The sequence below is a fragment of the Oryzias melastigma genome, linkage group LG11 (assembly GCF_002922805.2).
Source record: "Oryzias melastigma strain HK-1 linkage group LG11, ASM292280v2, whole genome shotgun sequence".
Taxonomy (NCBI): Eukaryota; Metazoa; Chordata; class Actinopteri; order Beloniformes; family Adrianichthyidae; genus Oryzias; species Oryzias melastigma.
Window position 1 is genome coordinate 7,440,037 of NC_050522.1, and position 20,735 is coordinate 7,460,771.

Sequence of the window (20,735 nt, forward strand, 5' to 3'; positions counted from 1 at the left end):
CTGACAGAGGGATGTCATTACATAAGGAATGCAGGGTTACTTGCCAGAGGTGTCACAACGGACAAGAAAATGTCAAGAGGCGATCCTATTTAAAACCAGTTCATACCAGTCACATAATGAAAAACAGTTATTTGGAAAAAAGAACTGGCATATGAGGGGGATTGGATTACAAAAAGTCTACTGGATCCCTGGAAGCCAAGTCTCACTGACTACCATGCCGCTCTGTCCCAGTCCACACTCATGATACAAGCCACGCCCATTTCAGCACCATCACCTAAAGTCCCAGATGCGAGAGCACACACAGATCAACACAGTCCAAGCCAAGAGCTGGATTTCGCATTCACAAAGCAGAATCCCCGTCAGTGCCACCACTTTCTGGAGGACTGCAGAGGGAGGGGAGCACATCAGCAGACTGTGTACGGAGGAGCTGCTTAGCTCCTTTTAATCTGCATGTCATTATTCTGTGCACTAGTGTAGGGTTCAGCTGAATTACACAGGTCTTATGACCGGGATGTTGAAGCATTACTTTTCTTCTGTTTTTCGGATAAAATTTGTCCCAGACTAGAACTGCAAAAAAGAAATATCAGAATATGGACAGAGCCAGGAAAGCTTACCTCTCTCGTCTCTGATGGACTAAAGAGCAGGTTGGAGGTGCGACAGGTAGAGGCAGCTGCGTGTGTGCACTTCAGGTGTGTCTATCTTCTACCTTCCTCCTTGCTTCAGCCACGCAGTGCTCCCATGGAATGTAGTGGCATAAAATATACAGAAAACATGCAGGCAAAAATGCGGAAAGCTGCTCTTCTCGGCTTAGAGCCGGCACCCCGAACAGTTCCAGTTCTCCTCACGGAAACCACAAGAAAGAAAAAAACTGAAGGAAAATGTAATTCTCAAGTGCAGGTGGAGCAAAGTCCCTGTTCAAAACCTCGTATTTTTGGTTTTGTTGCAGCAAAAACCTGAAAAAAAAAGTCCATCCATGTGATTTGGGGGAAGAGATGGTGGAACGTGAGGATGAAAGTCAGAGACGTGGGGAAAATGCTCAGTGTGCTGTCTTCAGGCGGTCCAGGCACAGGTCTGAGGAACACCTTCCCAGGAATCTGTAGACTCTCGCTCACCAGGGTGGAAAGTAGGAGGGAAGGAGGAAGGAGTGAGGAAGAGTGGAGGGAAACTCAGTCTGTCAGTCAGTCAGGTCAGCCAGACAGGGAGCACTGCATTTGGAGCTGAAGGCTGTGGGTCCCAGCAGCTTGAGCTCCTTCTCCCAAGGCTTATAACCGGGGGCCGTGCACCTCGCAGCTCCAATCTCCCCGGCTTACACAACGATCCTTCTGCTACTGGCTTATTTTGGGAAAGACAGACAGGATTGTTCATTGGGTTAACCCCCTTCATACAAAACGCAAGTGTCTGTGGCTGGCTGCAAAGAAGGAAGGAGGGGAGTGAGCAGGATGAGGAGGGGTAGCGGCCGCACAGAGAGGGGTGGGGTAGGATGAGGAGAAGGGAACGAAAGAGCTGAGAAGAGGGGAATTCACAGGCGTCGCTTACTCACATTATGCTGATCACCGCCCTCCCTTCATTCTCAAACTCACCTCTTTAACCCGTAGATTTTTTCAGTAAACTTGTCTAATGGAGCTTGCTCTGCTCAGATGTCAACTTTTTTACACAACAAACTCTCAGGAGCTCTGGGAATTTTAGAGTGATACTGGAACAGGATGTCACCTGTGCAACACCTCCAGTTTTAGAAGTGGATGGAAATGGCAAAAAGTCTGTAACTTGACAAACAGTAGATTTCGAGGCTCAAAAAAGTTTTCCATAGTCGTCCCTGTCCAATGCAGAACACCTGATGCAGCCTAACCTTCACCACCTGGCTCTCCAGAGCAGTGAAGACATGTTCTTTTTCTGTGTCCGATAGACAAGTCTGGATTTGGCAACTAGCAGGTGAATGACACTTCTGCACTGTGCTACATGTATAGGTTTAGTGGAGGGAGAATCATGGTGGGGGATTGTTGGGTTTGTCTCTGAAGTTCCAGCAAATGGCAGCCTAAATTCTTAAATGAACCCAAACATTGGAACATTCTTGTTCTATCGTGGAGTGGTTTGTTTGTGGTTATGAGCCTTTCAGTTTATGCTTAAGAATCCATCCATCTTCTTCCGCTCATCCGGTACCGGGTCGCAGGGGCAGTAGTCTAAGTCTAAGCAAAGATGCCCACAGCTCCCTCTCCTTGACAACTTCCTCCAGCTCCTCTGGGGGGACCCCGAGGCGTTCCCAGGCCAGCCGAGAGACTTACTCTCTCCAGCATGTCCTGGGTCTTCCCCGGGGCCTCCACCCAGCGGGACATGCCCGGAACACCTCTCCAGGGAGGCGTCCAGGAGGCATCCAGACCAGATGCCCGAACTACCAAACTGTCTCCCCTCAATGTGGAGGAGAAGACGGTCTACTCCAAGCTCTTTATGGGTGACCGAGCTTCTCACCCTATCTCTAAGGGAGGGCCCAGCCACCCGACAGAAGAAACTAATTTCAGACGCTTGTAGTCAAGAATCCACAGAACTACAATGGAACATTGTCAAAACATTCATATTTCTCCCAACAGCTGCAACAACATTTAACCAACACAACACGTGAAACAACAAACCCAACAACAAAAAAAATGTGAAAAATTAGAGGTCAATGCCAATAGCTGTCCTGTCTTTTTTGCTAATGTGTATGTTTTCTTATGAGTTGCTCCAAGGAAGATAGCTAAAGTTAAAGGCATTCTTCCACTTGGATGAGTTCTTGTCCAATCACAGGATGCATACAATATTTTCCACGCTATAAGGTGCCCTTAAAAGCCTTGACCTTAAAAAAGAAAAAGAAAAAAAAACGCAACAGCGTCCCCTTTAAATCATTTTATATGTCTTATTTCTGGTTGTGCTTACTGATGTTGAAGCGATTTTTATAGGTACATGTTTTGTCAAAATTTTAGTCTCTTTATTTTCTGAAGAAATTGCAAACACGATTCTATGTTATTGTAAATACTCTAACATGGCTAACTTGTAATGGACTGTGTTTCTTATATTAAATAATGTTGGGAGTTAGCATAGTCACTGTAATGTTTGTTTAATTGGTATCTCTGAGGGTTCTCTGGTTAATTAGTTTTTTAAGTTGTGTTTTTGGTCATGTATTGAGTTGTTCCCTATCAGTCTCTATAGGTTCATGTTAATCATCCCACCAGTGGAGGGTCACTAGGGCCGCCCCTCACATGCATCTGTTCCTGAGAAGGGTCCCCATTGCCACACTTTATGTTCCCTGTCCCTTAGGATGGTCCCCATTTGTCTCTCTTGGCCATATTTCCTGTTTCAGAAGAGGGTTACCAGCCTGTTCCCCTCCATGTTTACTGTCCCAGGGCAGAGTGTTTAGGACTAATCCTCTTCATGCCTGTTTTTGAGGAGGGGGTGTTCTATTAAATTTACATCCATTTAGCTGCAGGAACCAAAACTGTTTAGCTTCTGGGAATCTGGGATCTGCCCTTTTGAGGAGGGGTACTGTGAGGATTCTGTGGCTAGTTAGTTTTTTAAGTGGTGTTTTTGGTCATGTTCTGAGTTGTTCTCTTAAAGGTTCATGTTAATCATCCACAGTTGTTTTCATTTCTGTTAATTTCTCTCCTGTATGTTTCAGTGTCTGGCTTTCGGTTTTGCATCGTCAGATCATCTGTTCTGTTTTGTCATCCTTTGTTGCTCCAAAGGTTTTGTCATGTTTAAGTTTACGCATGAAATGTTTTTGCCACCAAGCCCGGTCTCCTGCATTTTGGGTCCTGCACCACCAGTTCCTGACAGTGCCTGTCTGTTTTTGTACATGTTACAAACAAGATTGGGAGTTACAGATATGGAGAATACACTAACATGGCTAACACTTCTAATGAGTAACGTGTAGCGTGTTACAAACAAGTTTTAGTGAACGCAGTTAAAGTCTGACTGACTAAGGGATTCATCTCTGACTCTTTTGGCTCAGTTATTGAGGCTTATAATCTAGAGTTTATAATCTAGTGCCGATTATACAGTGCATATTACGCTCAGTGTAAAGCATTGACAAATGATGTCAAAAACGTCTCAATGGTCTTGATTTCACAGACTGAGATCTGATCGGAAATTGCAATTGTCTGGATCAGCTGCCTACAGTGGACAGCAGCCTGTTGAGGAAACTTTATTAAACCTGACAACCTGAACTAGCTACAATTTGACTGGATACAAACAACCATAATCCACAACACAGTCAGGAATTGAACCAAGAATAAAGACCAGGTTTTTAATCACATATTTATGTAAAAAGTTTAAGTTTAAAAACAGCAATTGAATTGATTTTTTAAAAGAAATTTAGGTAAATAGAAAAAGGCCTTTTAGGTCCTGATGGCCCATCATGACAGAACACTAAAAAATGAAAGTCTAGTTTGAAGAAGATGATGATTCAGTCAGAGTCCTGACCTTTAACCTGATAGAAAACCTTTGGGATGAATCGGAGTAAAGAACGAGAGCTAGGCTTTCTTATCTATCATTTGTTTCCTGAATCTGAGGAAAGATTTTCCAGAAGAGTCACTTAATATGTCATTCAACTTCCACATACATGTAAAATAAGACTACTGGTAAGGTATTGTAAGGATTTATAATCTTGATTTGGATCATCTCCGCATAGAGAAAAATCAGCTGGGGTCACATCACATCCCCTCCAAAGATCATTTAAGTGAACAAAAACTAAGTAGAGAAATTCTCGGTCAGAAAAGCAGGGATATTATTAATTGAGGATCCAGCGCACCCAACTCTATTTCCCTTTAGCCTTGTTTCCACTAAGTGGTCTGGTCTGGTACGGTACGGTAAGGAGTAGTAAGGTACGGTCCAGTTAATTCTGGCAAGGATTTCCACTCAGTTAAGCCTCACTTCCATTCAGCAGTTTGTTTTCACGGCGCATGCATGGTGTAGCGTCTCACTGCGTCATTGTAGTGCGAGGACTAGAAAAGCAACAACAATGGAGGTCGTCCAACAGCTCGTCTTTTTATTGCTTTACTTCTGGTACATTGTGTACAACAGGGGTTCAATGATGTTTGAAAGAAAATAAGAAGAATACTACAGTTGGAAACATTAGCTTAAATCAGCGCTTTATTGGCACTTTCTAATGTCTTCATCTCTTTCTGCAATCAAGATGTGGCTACAGCGGCTCCACCTCAATCGTTCGGTTCAATTTTTCTATAAACCTACAACCGATGGGGGGCCCCAAGAGGTACGGTTCAGTATTGTTTAATGGGTCCAGTTTACAATGGAAATGCTAAAAAATACTGGACTGGACCGTACTTTACCTGACCGCTCAGTGGAAACGAGGCTTTACTCTAGCTCAGAGGAGAGTTCCTACTCCTCTACATTGTGAAAAACTAGTTGCAGTATCACTTTCTGATGCCCCCTGGAGACCTCTCTGGTGAGGTAATATAAGCATGGCCCACTAAGGAAGCTCCAAGGAAGACTAAAGACAGACTGGAGGGGCTATGTGTCACCATTGGCCTGGGAGGTCTGGGTATCTCTGTTTGACTGGATTGATGGACGGATGAATCGATAGTCTTAAGAAATGTTGTTTTCCGATTCAAGAAGAAGACTTCACTTAAGAATTTGGGCCAGCACTGTATATTGTATTGAGACAGAAAAGCTTGCTTCACATCACCATGGTAACTAGTTAATGCTATCACCATGAGACAATCTTTTGGAAACAATTGACAAAGCCACACTGCGTCTCAAAGTCTTTGACCTGTCCAAGTGGTGCATCAGAAACACGTTTGCCCAATGCCAAAGAAAGGGTTAAATCAGTTAATTTTCACAGGATCTATAAAAGTCCTTAAAAAGATGAATAAACTTTATTACTTTGCAGCGGGATGGAAAGTGGCAAGTACAGCTGCAGCATTCAGAAGTTGATTGGTTTACTGGCGAGCTCAATGGTGTGATGGTGAACCTTAAAGTCTCTCCTGTTCTAAGCCTGATTATAGAGAACATTGGTGTACCCTTTCCCTGAAAGATCTACAAGAACTCAACCACTGACTCAGTTTAAAAAAATCAGATATGGGATTTATACGTTTTCAGTAATTACCATTGGTACTGATTTATTAAAAGCTCTGTCGCTGGGGCAACAAACGCCGATTCATTCCTTCAATCAGTGCATACATTCCAGCTAGTTATCAAGAGCTGGCAGTTCTGCTGCACTTTTCTCCTCATGTTGTGCTCAGGAGAAATAATAAATGTCCCTAGACTGTATAATCAACCAACCATTACAACCAAGATCAGGCTGAACTCAGCTTTTCCTTGCATGAGAACTACAGCCAATGTCTCAACCAGAGCATGTTTGGATAATGTCTATTATTTTTAATGGAACATGCTGTTTCAACAGTGTCATTACAGCAGAATTTACTGCACATTTGCAGCATTTTATTTGCACACTTTTGGCAAAAATCTGCAATCATAAGAAAAGCAAAGCCATTAAACACACGTTGATGGAATCAAATATGGGACTCCTTCACCCGGAGCCATCTGCACCGCACAGACTTGGGGTCACACACTCCATCATTGTTCACAGCACCGCCTAAAATCAACTGAATCTCTTCTGAAAACGTTTTTTACTCAAGTGCGGTCAACTAAATTGAATGATCTTTGAAAAACAAGCAGCAGGCGTCACGTCTGTGAAAGAGCCATGGTGGGGTGGAAGTCAACTGAATGGCTCTATGATCAGAGGAAGGGTGGAGTGACCAGATGCACAGCAATGATGTCATCAATGGGAGTCCTGTGTGGTAGTCTGACCTGCCATTCATTCGTCAACCAGGTGTGTGCTCCTGCGCTGTTGTGCCTCACACCCAACCACATAAGCAACCGCTGTCTATGACTCAGTCAGGCAAAAAAAACGATTGGTGGAGGCTCGCACACAAACACGAGAAAGCCCTGGCCTCTCCCAGTCCTGGTTATGCTACAGTTGCACTAAAGAATTCAGCCTCAAAAACCCCAGCTCCAGTACTCGGGCGCACACACAACACATTCATTCTCACTCATGTCCTCTGGTCCGCACACTCCCTTCAAAAAAACCCCAAACCATTCACTTAAGCTTGGTCCATTAAAAAAAAAGAAAACCCTCTTCCCCTCCTGGGCTTTTACAAGGTGAAACATTCCCAAGAATAGAAAAAAAAAAACACCTGGTTGTCATAATTTTCCCCCTTTTTTGCACATTTCTCCTTCTCCCTATTCCATTAGTAAAAGCAAAAACAAACAAAGGCAGTTTACAGACTGGAAAGCAGTCCTTTTGCACCACACAGACCCACTTTGGTATTGATGTTCATCAAAAAGACCCAAAATAAGCAGCGAAAAGGCAAATGGGAGTCACAGATACACTCCACCCCACACCACACCCGGCGTCACCATGCTTAGGCTCTCTATGACTATGGGGGTCTGTTCTTTTCAAAGGTGGGGTGTTTAGGGTGGAGCGGGTTTGTTTGTTGGTGCACTGAACATGTGTGTTTGATGAGGAGGTGAATGGATGGAGTGTGCTACTGGGTGGGGTTGTTTTCTGATACTGCCCCGATTCAGGGTTGTAATGTGACCTTTTTTCTTCCAGTTTGTGGTCAACTCTCTGAGTAGGGTATTGTATGTCGGTAACTGTATTAGAAGTATAAGTTTACATTGTTTTGAATTTAACATTTTGAACTATTGTTAACCCCAGTTTTGAGAGTCATGAAGCAGAAGGGTCAGGGATAGAAACAAATACAGCAGATGTGAATTTTCTGTAACCGTTGTGCTATCCAAGGCATGTTTACATTAAAAGTGGGGTCGACAGCACGCTGGATTTCTTTTTTCAAGGATTTTTTTACATTCACTGGTGTCATTGGCAGACATGAGGGATCACACATCAATATAAGGGTGGGGTCATCTGGACCCCATAAGATAGCATAAGGGCTAAATATCTTCTAATCTACTGTAGAACCCCACCCCCACTTCCCATCACCCATCTGTTTAAATGCTCTAGCTTACAGCCCCTCACACCCCCAACCTAACAGTACCAGTGCAACAAAAAATGGTGACCAATATTGGAGCTAGCTAGTCGTTTCATTTTAGCAGATTCCAGCTCAGACGAGGAAAACAAAGACATACATGGATCTATTCATCCAAAAGTGGATACATCCGAATGGAGCCAATTAGGGAGACTGTGGCCCAACCATTTTCTACATCACAACTATATGTTTTTTTAAACAGCATTTCTCAATTCACAAATAATAGAAATATGAATGCTTAATTTTCCTCATCAGAAAAATGTATCTTAAAAACACAATTTTTATTGGAGTGGTTCCTTAATATCTTCTTATTTACAATCAGTCCAGCATTCTTGGGAGAAACATTTAAGAAAAGCTTTTTCTCTCAGGTAACATCTCTTCTAAACTTACAGAGGAATGCCTGGCATTTACCAGGTTGTGCCTGCTGAGCCGTCAGAAGGGAGGAAAGGCCGATATGGGAAGGCAGTAAAATTCAAAAGAAGTTTAGGGTTAAAAAAGAAAACGGGAGTGAAATTGGCACACAATCAAAGGTATTTTACGACAGGAGCAGTCCTTTCACACAGCTTGGACAAAATTTGGGCCTTTTAAGTTGACCGATCTTCATTTCATCAGGGAAATTCCTCTCAAATGGGTTTGGGGCATTGCCATGTTGCTGGGAAAAAGAGGGTTGAATACAGGTGGAGGGAAGCAAATGGAGAGCAGATGAGAAGTCAGGACTGTAGAGGAGATGGTAAAGGGAAGAGCAAGTGGAGGAGAAGACAAGTTTTTGGCCAGTCTCTCCCTGGCTCACCTATTGTTGCTGAGCTCAGTTTCCCCTCCGGTAATCATCTGACACTGATAAAAAGGGCAAAGAGGGGACAGTAGAGAGAAAGAGGATGACTTTGTTCCCATCCTGGGAGACAGCTCTCTGGGGAGATTAGAGGAGAGTCTGGGTCATTCTTCTGTCTGTTTTGAAGACCCTGGGCGGTCGGAGCTGGGTGACTTCAAGAGGAGAAAATTGGCAAGTTGGGCATCTGGTGTCAGGTGTGTGTGAATGGAGCGGGAAAGCAAAAGAGTTTTACTCAATTTACACTGGTCCGTCTGCAGTACGTCTCCACCAATACAAAAAAGTAGATTGTTCATTTATCAATTTGAATGATTACATCGCCTTCATCATATAAACACAGCTAAAAGTCCACAAAGCTAAATCATGGTCAGAAAGGCAGGGGTCAATCAAGAGCCTGGGATCATCCAAGAAGAGACTAGAGATGTCAGAGTCCAGGTGAGGGTCAGGGCAGGCGGCAGGCAATCAGAAAATAACCAGGGTCTGAAACAGAAGATCAGATCCAGGTAGAAACGCTCAGTAATGCAGAGTGGCAGAAACAATACTTCGCACAGAACAAGGCTCTGTGCACTGCTTGAGTAACAGGTGGGTGATTGTCAGATGAGAGTTAGCTGAGTGGAGTCTGGGGATTGTGCGCTGGGGCAGCTGGGAGATGTAGTATTTTCAATACTCTGATGACAGCTCCTGTTGGTGGCCAGAACTCTGGCTCCTGACAGAGTCTCTTGCATCGCATAGGGAGTCCGTCTCATGGCCATCAGATAGTTTATATTGTCTGTGTTGCGTCTCCGCTCCATCACCCCTCCCCCTGCCTTCCAGAGGAATGGTTTATCCTGCCACTCCCTTGTCGAGATCCAAAACTTTGGCAGTCAGGCCCATTGCCCTCTCCCTCTTCATTGAGTTGTAAAATGCATCTTTTGTGTCATGATTAACAATATGTTTTTGTACTTCCACAATTAAACTGGCGTCTTCCATTTCTGCCTTTACCGCAGTGTTGATTGCGATGTTAGCAAGCGTTATTGCATGGGCACATCTCCTTAAAAATGAAATACAATTTTATAAACTTCTATTTTGAAAGTACAACAGAAGTTTCTATTTTATTTTAAAATCCTGACCCGTTTCTTCAAAGGACTGGAAAAAGAACTCCTGCGAAAAGCTTGCATTACATTGCTGAGGGACGGACGTCAGACACAGATATGACGAAGGCGATGTGTCACGGTTAGGTAAGCAGGAGGAAACCCAGATGCAGAGAAGAACCACAAGCACATTGAAGCAAAGTCCCAAAGATTTGTTTATAAGGATAAACTTAGGGAATGCAAACACCAGGAGAATGGGCGGAGTCAGCCAGCACATAAACCAGAGAAAGGAAAAAATGAGCAATAGCATAAAACCAAAGCAGCAAATCATCACACGATGTAAACATTCCGATTGATTCGTGACTGTTCTGTTTTTTTGTGTCGACATGATGCAACAGAGACGCAACACAAGCGAACCAGTGTAAATTCTATTTCCAGTTCGCCGACGTGTCAGTTTTGTGGCAAAAGACTGGATAAAAGGAAAACAAGTACAGATATAAAAAAAAAAAACTTCAGTCGTACTTCAAAAATTAAGAATTATAAGCCACGGGGGAGTGCATCAGAGATGCAGCAGACTAAGTGCCGGCTGTGAGATGGACTCCCCAGGCAACACAAAGGGAGACGCACCAGTGTAGATCCAGTGTATTACTGTACAGTTTTGCATAAACCAAGAAAAAGAAAAAGAAAAAAGCTAACATGTGCATTATTGAGGTTAATTTCATACTTGTCGATTACCTAATCAGCTGAGCTGGTGGTGAGATGAAAGAATGTGAAGATTACAGCCTGATAATTGCTTCCAGAGAGCCACAGCGCTTCAATACCATGAGCTGGAACATGTGAATTGAAATGTGCATACAAAGTTGTTCTGCACGGGTAGGCACCATTTGATGAACAGGAAACCAACATAGTGTTCCTTTTTCTTGTGTCCAAAGAAGTTTACCTTTCTTTCTCATACAAATCCATCCAATCTGCCATAAAAGCATGCAGACCAACAAACAAACACCATAAAATACTCCTTTCTAGCTTTAATCAAAACTCTTTAATCTACCAGTCACTGAATGATATCACCTATTCTTTTTCTTCCTCTCACTGAAGGAATAATCTCAGTGATTCAGGACCAACAGGAACGCCAGGCCTTTCCAAAAACAAAGAGAAAGACATTCAAACAGCAACGTTTGTTTTGTTATAGTTTTAAAAAACATTTTCTGTTACAAAACTTGCAGGCAAGACAGCAATATCCTTTTTCCCATAGAAGCAACAGAATCCCCAAACCCAAACAATCAGGTTAGAATAAATAAAGTCAACTGCTGGAGTTTGGAGATCTCAGCGGTTGATTCGAAAAGTCCACCCCACTCAGATATGAGAGGCTGGAGGTTTTGGTCCAAAGATGAGCAAAGTTCATTCACAAGTGTGAAAGGAATTTTATTTAAAAAATGAAACATGTGAACCCTCAGAGTGAACAGGTCAAAAACAGCCCTGAGAGATTCATCTCACGGAGCTAGAGTCTTTAAAAGACATGTCGATAAAGAAATAGCTGTTCTCACTGCACTCCAGTGCACAAAACTATAAATGAAAAACAAGCACGAAGACACACTCTTGTCTCCATGACACCAACATTGACAAATTCCCGTTTGTTCTAACAAGAAAAACATTTTTAGAACTTCTCCTTAAGTGGAAATCTTTAATGATTGCTGGATGTACTCTGGTTCATGGACAACCCTTCTTTTTTACTTTTTCTTATCCAAAAACACGTTTCCAAACTTCTATCACCACATAAAAGCAGATTATCTACAGCTTACGTAGATAAAATTTTGCTAATTTTACAACAGATGTTATTAAGTTTTATACCTGCAGGATGTCCAATGAGTAATGGATAATGCCCAACAAGGTGTCCATTATCAGAAATTAATGGACAATGTGAAGGCATGAACAGTCAGACAGTTTCTTCTGCAAAGTCCATTCATTTCTGACAGTAGACACCTAGACGGGTATTATCCCACTACTACAATGGCCACATACAAGAGACATAAATATTACAACTTCAGCTTGAACTTCTTTCATATATGTCTATTATCACCCTGCAGCCAATCAGAATCCAGCATTCACCCAGAGTATGGTATAAAAAGTGATCAAAAAAGACATGCTGGTCAAAACAGGAAATTTGGAACATATAGGTGGACAGAACATCTAGACATAGTGAAGATCTCTGTCCTTTAAATGTCACTATGACAGACACGCCAGTATCTCTAACAAGGTTTATGACCAACAGCAATGTTGCCTTTCCTTTTAACCCTTGAGCTATCTTATGGGGTCCAGATGACCCAAGACTTACATTGACGTGTTATCCATCCCATGACAAATGTGGCGGAAGGTGGATAGGATTAGGATAGGTCCATTAATTTATGTCACCTCATCTACCATTATCCCTTACTTGATGCAAATTCAAATAAACTACAGAGGGAGTTCATAAAATTCAATACATTGGGTAACTGCTGTTGTACGGGCAGCCCCACTTAGGATCTTAAGAGAATTCACGTTGTTGAAAACCTGTGGATTCGAAGCAAGTTTTTCTAATTCCACAACCTGTGCTTGACAGTTTCATCAAATGCTGTTGAGTGTAAATGTCACCACCCTCTTACTTACGAAAAAAAAGAAAATATTTTTCTAATCTAATCTGTACTACCATGTTGACTTGCAGAGGCTTTATCTTGACAACCATTTTTTCATATCATGGGTCACAGTCATGTAAAACTAAAGTTTATTGAGTCTGAAGTATTGTACTTTGGGTTCTTTTTTTGTTTTTTCACAACCCCACATTGCTTCGCCGGACCTTTGGTCAGACTTGCTGATTCGAGGTAACATCCACATTACATTCACTTCATTACTGACAATGTGAGAACACACCGACATGCTTTCAAACATTGGAATTAACTTCTCTAGAACATAAAGATGTTCCTTTCCACTGTCTTCTTTTGATGGAACAGAAATGACATTTCACCCAAAACCCTTTGATGACATATATTTTTACAATACAAAGCAGTGAAGACAATCTACGTAGCACTTTTAGAAACAGTTGTGAGTTAGTGCTTTTCAAATAAATTAAAATAAAATAAGTGTTAAATACTTCACAGTTATACTCTGAAGTTTCGTACACACCAGGGGAAATGAGGCAGGTTCATGAATATGCGTTTAGCCTGTGGTCTTCACACTGGACAAGCAGGAAGTCTTCCTCTCCTTCCTCTAATGTTCATAAAAGCACAAGAAAAACACAAGAACTCAAACATTTTCAAAGCTAAAAACAAACAAAAAAAAAAATACAGCAAAAAATCAGAACATCAAATTTAAATTGGCATGAGAAAGCAAGTATGGCCTTGATGATCTTCAAAAAAAATTACATATCCATGTGTATATATATATATATATATATACACACATGCATATATATCTATATACATGTGTTTTTATATATATATTAGGGCTGGGAATTGATTGAAAAAAAATAACTAATTAAATGCAAACCTGGGGGGAAATTAATCGTGATTAATTGCGGTCATTTTTTAAAATTTACAGTTTTAGCCAACCACTTATTATTTGTGAATAATCACAAAATGAAATATATATGATATGACAACGGGCTGGACCATGGATCAAATAGTCCGTTTTCTTGCCAACCAAAAAAATAAATAACAAGATTAGTACTAAAAATTACTAAAAACTGATTAAATATTTATTTTATCTTTTAATAACCACGGTATAAATGGGAAAAACCCAATGAAGTGTCTTATTGCACGCTGTGGAAAAGAGTGCAATTCATACACGTTAATAATAATTTATTAACCACGTGCATTAACGCGTCAACATGCACAGCCCTAATATATATATATATATATATATATATATATATATATATATATATATATTCCATTTTAGCAGGAATATGTACATGCCACCAATCCCAGACACTGCTGGGGAAGGTGCAACATGCTTATTTTTTTTTTACAGAACTTAAGCTTATATTAACAAAAAACATTTTTAAAATGTAATATATTTTTTAATAATGTACAAAAATATATTTTTTTAAAAAGGTGGTGGTGGTGGGGGGGTACATGTAATCCTCACAAAGCTGCCCTGAATATGTCGGCATTAAGTATCCGTACCAGCGGTTTCAGGATTGGGTCATACATTAAAGTGCTCCTCTTTTAATGCTGCAGTCTGAGAAACCTAAAAAAAAAAGTGACTGTTCAAAGTGAAGAACTTCTTTTACTCAATGTTGTGATAAACACATTCCTTACCAACTAGATTTTTTTCCCCAACAACTTCTTAAACAAATTAGCAAAAAAAAAAAAAAACATTCTTTAGTGTGCAACGCTCATCCTGAACACTTTTAGGTGATATACAGCACTGGTACTCTTTATTCTGATCTCGATCCTTGTCATAAATAGTGTCTGCAATTCTGCCACAGAAAACTGACATGGTTTTGGTATTCCAATCTAGAATTCAAATTTTAAACATTTTTTAATATATATATATATATATTTTTTACTTTTTTCACTTTTAACGAGTTTTTCTTAACACACAAAAGTCAAACAGTCAGAAATGTGATGTAATCATTCAAGTATTTCAGCCATGTGCTGGGACTTCAGTATGCTGTCAGACTGACCAGTGCTATTAAACAGTCACCAGAGTCACATTCCTGACAGTTATTTGGTGACCAGTGGAGTTTTTGTTTCACTTGTGTCCATTTATGGGGTCAGGGGAGTGAATTCTCTAACACAAAAACTATTTTTATAAAAATGTTTAACTTATGAGTAAGCTGAGTTTTTATCTTGTTGCTATGTCATAAAATACAGTTGCCATGGCATGTTATGCTGAAGGAAATGCTGATTTTATACATGGAAATGTTTGCATAAAAATAAAAATCGCTGAGACCATAAAACAACTGGATGACGAAATATAAAATCAGTTTTTTAGATAAAGGTTATAATGCTTAAATGCTAAAAAAAAGACTGTTTGAAAAAGCAGAAAATTATGAAAGTTTCTCAAATGCATTTGTTTTATTTTCGCTTTCACACATGGAAGAAGTAGACCAAATCCTCTTTAAAAAGTTGTGCAGTTCAACCAACAATACTGCAAGGAAGCTTCAACCACGCAGCTTAGAAAAGGCATGGAAACAAAGCTTTCATATTTTGCTCATCAGTGTCTGAATCTCCTCACTACACCACATTTACCCACAAGATGTTTGCTAATCTTTGAAAAATGTATGTTTTCTCTTATACCACGTGTATTGAACACTCTAAAACCACATTTTTAACCTTTAAAACCTTAACTTTTTAACATATTTATGAAGTAGATGTATCGCATTACCTGCAATAATGCTAGTGTGAATGCTGTAAGCTGAATTTGGCTGCTGAAGATACTAGTGCTGATAGCTGAAGATGTGGAAATTGATTGCTAAAAACGCTGAAGCTTAAAGCTGAAAACGCTGAAATTGAGAGCTGAACTAACTGAAGCTAATAGCCGAAAACACTGAAGCTGATAGTTAGCTGAAATGTAAGCTAAATGCCAAATTAGCCTAAAAAACAAAAAAACAACAAAAAATGTAGATTAGCAAAAACAGCTAGTAAGTGACTGAAAAAATAGCTAAACTTCAAAATATCGTAAAAAAAACCTGAAAAAAGACAAAAAAGCTAGTGTTAAAGTATTAGCCTAACTCCAAAACAGCCTAATAAACAAACAAAAAAGCCCAAGTTAGCCAAAGCAGCTAGCATATAGCTGAAGCATTAGCTAAACTTAAAAAATAGTCCAAAAAGCTATCAGAATGCCAATTTTTAAAACTTTAAAACCGAAACCCTTTAACATAATTATGAATATTAAAAAGGCAGGAATATTATTCCAGAGTAAATGAAGTTAAACTTTAAATAATGTTTAATTAAATAATTACATTAATAATTAATTTAATGAATTTTTAATATTTTTTGCTCACTATAAAAATATATCTTGTCAAAATGTTATGTTAGAAATAAGCGCATAACATCAAATATAATAACAATAAAATATAATGATCTGGAGGGCCGGATATAATGACCCAGAGGGCCGGATCCGGCCCCCGGGCCTTGACTTTGACACATGTTGTCTACACAAACACATTTGGTGGGACTTAGCAAGACCCAAATATGTTAGAATGTCTCCTATAGAGAGTGCTCTGTTGCTTGTTTGGACCTCTCTACTGTAGTCTGATAACATCTTCTGTCAACACGCACATTTAACACTGGAAGATGCATTTTAATCCAAACTCGTGACCTTTTCCAAACCTGAGTCATTTAGCCGTTGGGGTGAAGCAGATGATGTTACAATGTACTCAGCAGAGCAGTGGAACGGTGGCCTCCGAGGGGAAACTAAATCTGTTTTTATGAGAGTTGAACCCCAGCCCAAATAACGGAGGTCCTTCAACTTAATCTGACTCTTCTCCTTCTACCTTCTCAAGTGGATTTTAAGATTCATTAGCGAGGCAGCGTTTGCTCAGTATGCGACGTGTTGCCAAGAATGACAGTTAACACCAAGCAAGGGTGTCTGCAGACAAAAACGCCTGCCTAATTCTTGTTTTAACACTCTGCACTTCTACACCACAATCATTTTGTGATTCAACTTCGTCAAACAACAAAATAAAAGACAACTTTAGTAATAAATTGCAAGTTTCTTATCTCATTCTGATGTATGATGAACAAATCTCAGTAAAATGCCATATTGAACCGTTCAGAGTACAAGTGAGGGCAGAAAGCAAAATGTTTAGAAACAGAGAAACTACACAAATATTGCTATGTACAGCTAAAATAGTTGCTAAACGAAACCTTTTTTTAATCACCAATCAAAAGAGCTAATTTTCTCAGGTTTTAAAACCCAAATTGGCTTTGATTTGTTAGCTCTTTATCCATTTTATTGGCATGAAACAAACTTTCTTCAGCACTTTACCTAAAACCAGAACTTCAGCTCCACTTCCTTTGACTATGAAATTGCGCACATTGGATTTGAAATTATAAATTTGCCTAATCTAAAGACGATAATAAAAAAAAAAAAAGTTGCATTGTTTAACTCATTCACAAACAGCTGAAAGAGAGTACGGATCACTCATTGAACTTAAACATTTTGACAGGTTTTTGAGCGCCGTGTACCACAGGAAATTATGGTCGAGCACAATAAAAATTAAGGTACAAAAGGCGGAATTTCTATTTTTGAGCAAATTCAAGGATTGCAAGTGTGCCTTATGGAACCAAAATGCAGCAAGGGGGTGTGATTTAAGTTTAATTAGTTAGAATTATACATTTCTGGCTCAGATAAACCAGACAGACTTTTTTTTAATCAGTGCTGAAAATACACTGTATATAGACCAATATTTGCTACATTGAGATGATCCCATAGGTCTTTTGTTTTAATAAAATAAATGTTTAAGTTTTATATATCAAAAACAAAAACAATGGTTCATTTGTATTTATCTATCATTTTGTTGTATTATTGTATATGTCCGTATCCTGTTTTTGTAAAAATTTCCACAAACTTACTACTTGTTGATTCTTGACTATCTTAAAATTAAACCTTTTACAAACTGCACTGCGGTGCCCTGTCTCACCTGGTTTCCTGTCAACCCATGTGAATGGAGTCTGCCCTTTGTGCCTCCAGGAAACTTCTCCCTAAACTGCTGTTTCCGTGTGTCCCACCACCCATGTCTTCCACATACACGGAAACGGAGAAGGTGTGCTGCCACAGAGGTTAGGTCACACACAGTGTTTGACCGTCACCACATAAACCTTCAGTTTGGTGTGAAATACATTGACACATTGTTGGAAAAAGTTGTTTCAAAAAAATTCTGATTTGTTCAAGTTGGATAAATAAATAAAGAACAATGTAACCTTGTTTAGAGGAGAGAATTACACACAGAATCAGCGACTGAGTGACAGTCTGACCCATAATGCACCCTTTGGGAAAACCGTTTTTTCATCCAAAATTCATTACCTCCACTCATTCCTGTGAAAGTGAGAAGACAGGGAGGAGTGAAGATGGAAGTATGTGTGTATATTACACAAAACAAGCTGTCAGAGAGGAGTATAAATACTGAGCCTGTCAACATCTGTGCCAGGCCTGTGCCAACAAACCGCAATTTATATCAGGGGAACAGGGTTAACGCTGACTCTCACAAGCACCTATGGGAAAAGGTGGTTTGGAAGGCAGAGCATTCTCCATCCTCCCTCTGTTTTCCTGCTTTTCACTCCGTTTTTTATTCAGGAGCCTGCAGATGTGCAGATGTGAGAACAAAAACAGGCAGTTGGGTCGAGCTTTGGTTGAAAATATGCCCTGAAAAAAGAGCTGTGTACACAGAAAGGACAATTAGGTCGCAAATGTGAAACCCGGACTATAATCAATTTCCTGTATTAATAAGCTATTAGAAACATAAAATAGTGATGTATTAAATAAATTTAAGAGTCAAATATCTGACAAATGTTAAGTACAAACTCTCACCAATAGATTCATTTTTCCATTTTCAACACAACAACCTTTGATGAGTTTTTTTAAAGCAAATTATGTTTATCTAAATTGATAGTCGCATCCATTCAGATGAAGAATTTTCCCCTCTAAGTCTAAGCAGGGCAATCGCACAGGGGGCAGAAAAAGCTGACACACCATCTGGGTTCTGTGGTTGGAGGAATTTATAGGTTTCTAATTAAAATAGTTATGCATTTTTGAAGAAGACCTATTCTAATGACAATTGTGCTTTTGTGGTATTTTATTGATGAGAAAGGACATATATATATATAAAGTAAATACCATTAAAATGGTAAATCAGGAGCAGATGAAAAAAATCAGTATGAAAAATAATTTTGTGAAGTAGAAAGTAAGCTAGTATGAAAGCCTGTAAACAGAGAGCTCTCACTTATGGGTGATGTCCAGTTCACAACTCAGAGGCGAATTTCTAATGACCTCCTGCCGCTCTGCAGAAATTATGTCCTAGAAAACGACAGGTTTTTGGATTTTGGCTGGAAAAAATACCCTAATATTTATTTAAAGACTACTGGGGACACTTACAAAAAATCATTGGAGTGGAACTTTAAGGAAATTCAAAAATGGTCTTATGGGGTCCAGATGACCCCACTCGCAACGTCAACATACTTAGGATAGCACAATGGTTACAGCAGTTCAAAACTTCAATCTTTTCCAAAATGTAATAAATTATATTGATAGTCCGTATTAATGTTTAATTTTGCCTGTAATTCTAGTGTCTACCCATAGGTGGTGCACTGCAAATACACTAACCTTTGTTTAGGTGCAGAAAGTTATTCTGCATTCATGTGACTAGAAGATTTTGTTGTTTTTCTGACGTTCATGTGGGTTTTCTGAGACGGACAATCATTTTCCAGATCATTCAAACGCCACATAAACGCTGAATTCCTCTAAGTTTATATTTTCCGTGGGGAACATCAACCCATCTGTGCAATGGGCAATAAAATGAGAACAAAAGTCCCAATTTTTAAATATTAATTCCAAAATATTTTGATTAAACCTGAACACATTTTTGTTAAATCAAAATTAACTGTTATCCTAGGCATGTTTACAGTGGGTCATCTGGACCCCAAAAGACACTTTTTTTTTTTTTTACTTGAATTTTTTTGAACAGTGCATTGAACTTTTTTTTAAGATTCTTGATTTTCACTCGTGTCCATGGCAGACACAAAATTCTGTTCACCTTTGTCCACCTTTGTCATGGGATGGATAACACATCAATATAAAGGTGGGGTCATCTGGACCCCATAAGATAGCACAAGGGTTAAAATATTTTTTTTTTTTCCAGATTCCATATTATTTCTTTATTTTATGAGGCGGATAACCAGGATTACCAAACACTCCACACATCTGCTCACAGTCTGGCCCTTCAGCCATATTTCAAGAGAATCTGGCCATAGAGAAAAAATATGGAGCTCGAAAATGAATAGCTGGAAGTCCCTCCCCCTGCCCGAGCCGGACGCAAAAAAAAACATATTTTCGACCCAAATCATTGGCCCGAAATCCTCGACCGGAACCCCCCATTTTAAGCTTTCAACCATTTTTCACTTTGACATACCCTAACTGTTTACGGTTTGATCAGTCGATTCACGGAGAAAAAACAGCATTTCAACCGGATTTTTCTCCAGAGGTAAACGGGTATAGTCATACAAATTTGAGCACTTGTTAATATTGACTTGAAAGAAATAAAACGATTAACATTCTCTGTCCCTTTTGAAGCTCTTCTTGCTTACTAAACTGATAGACAGTTACAGTTTTTTTTCACATTAATAAGCGTAAAAGCTGATTGTTCTGAAAAGTTTTAAAAATATCCTTTTTGAAAGGGTTTCCAAAATTCTTGCCTTTGCATCCGGCTAAAGTTGCGAAATTTCCGCTTCCGTCTAGAAGTTGATTCTGCCCCACCCCCATCCCCGGCTGAAGGTATTTAGTCTACAACTAAACATAGTACTGGATCACTTTTTACCTGCAAGACAGCGCAAGGGTCAAGAAGTTGTCCTACATAAAACGGCAAAGTCAAACAAAATATTTCCACTGGTGTCCAGAAAAAATAAACTGCATCCACTGCTGTCTTTGGAAAAAAGAAACAACTGTTGCAAATTGTCTGATAAAAACAATTGCGGTGGGAATAACGCAAAGCATCCCATTAAGTATACTTACAAGATTTACATATTTTCAAATACCTCAACACTCCAAACATCCTGGCCCTCTGTGGTCTGCCTGATTGATCACAAAATACCCCATTTCTGCTCCAAGATA

At 39.7% G+C, this 20,735-nt stretch overlaps 1 protein-coding gene across 1 annotated transcript in view; it reads right to left on the bottom strand.

Moving 5' to 3' along the window:
• col8a2 (collagen, type VIII, alpha 2) overlaps nt 1–1,587 on the bottom strand; it is a 59,437-nt gene extending 57,850 nt beyond the window's left edge. The window contains exon 1 of the mRNA XM_024293711.2: nt 615–1,587. The gene's annotated coding sequence lies outside the window, so the exon portion shown is untranslated. The remainder of the gene's footprint in view (nt 1–614) is intronic.
• Nucleotides 1,588–20,735: the final 19,148 nt, after the last annotated feature.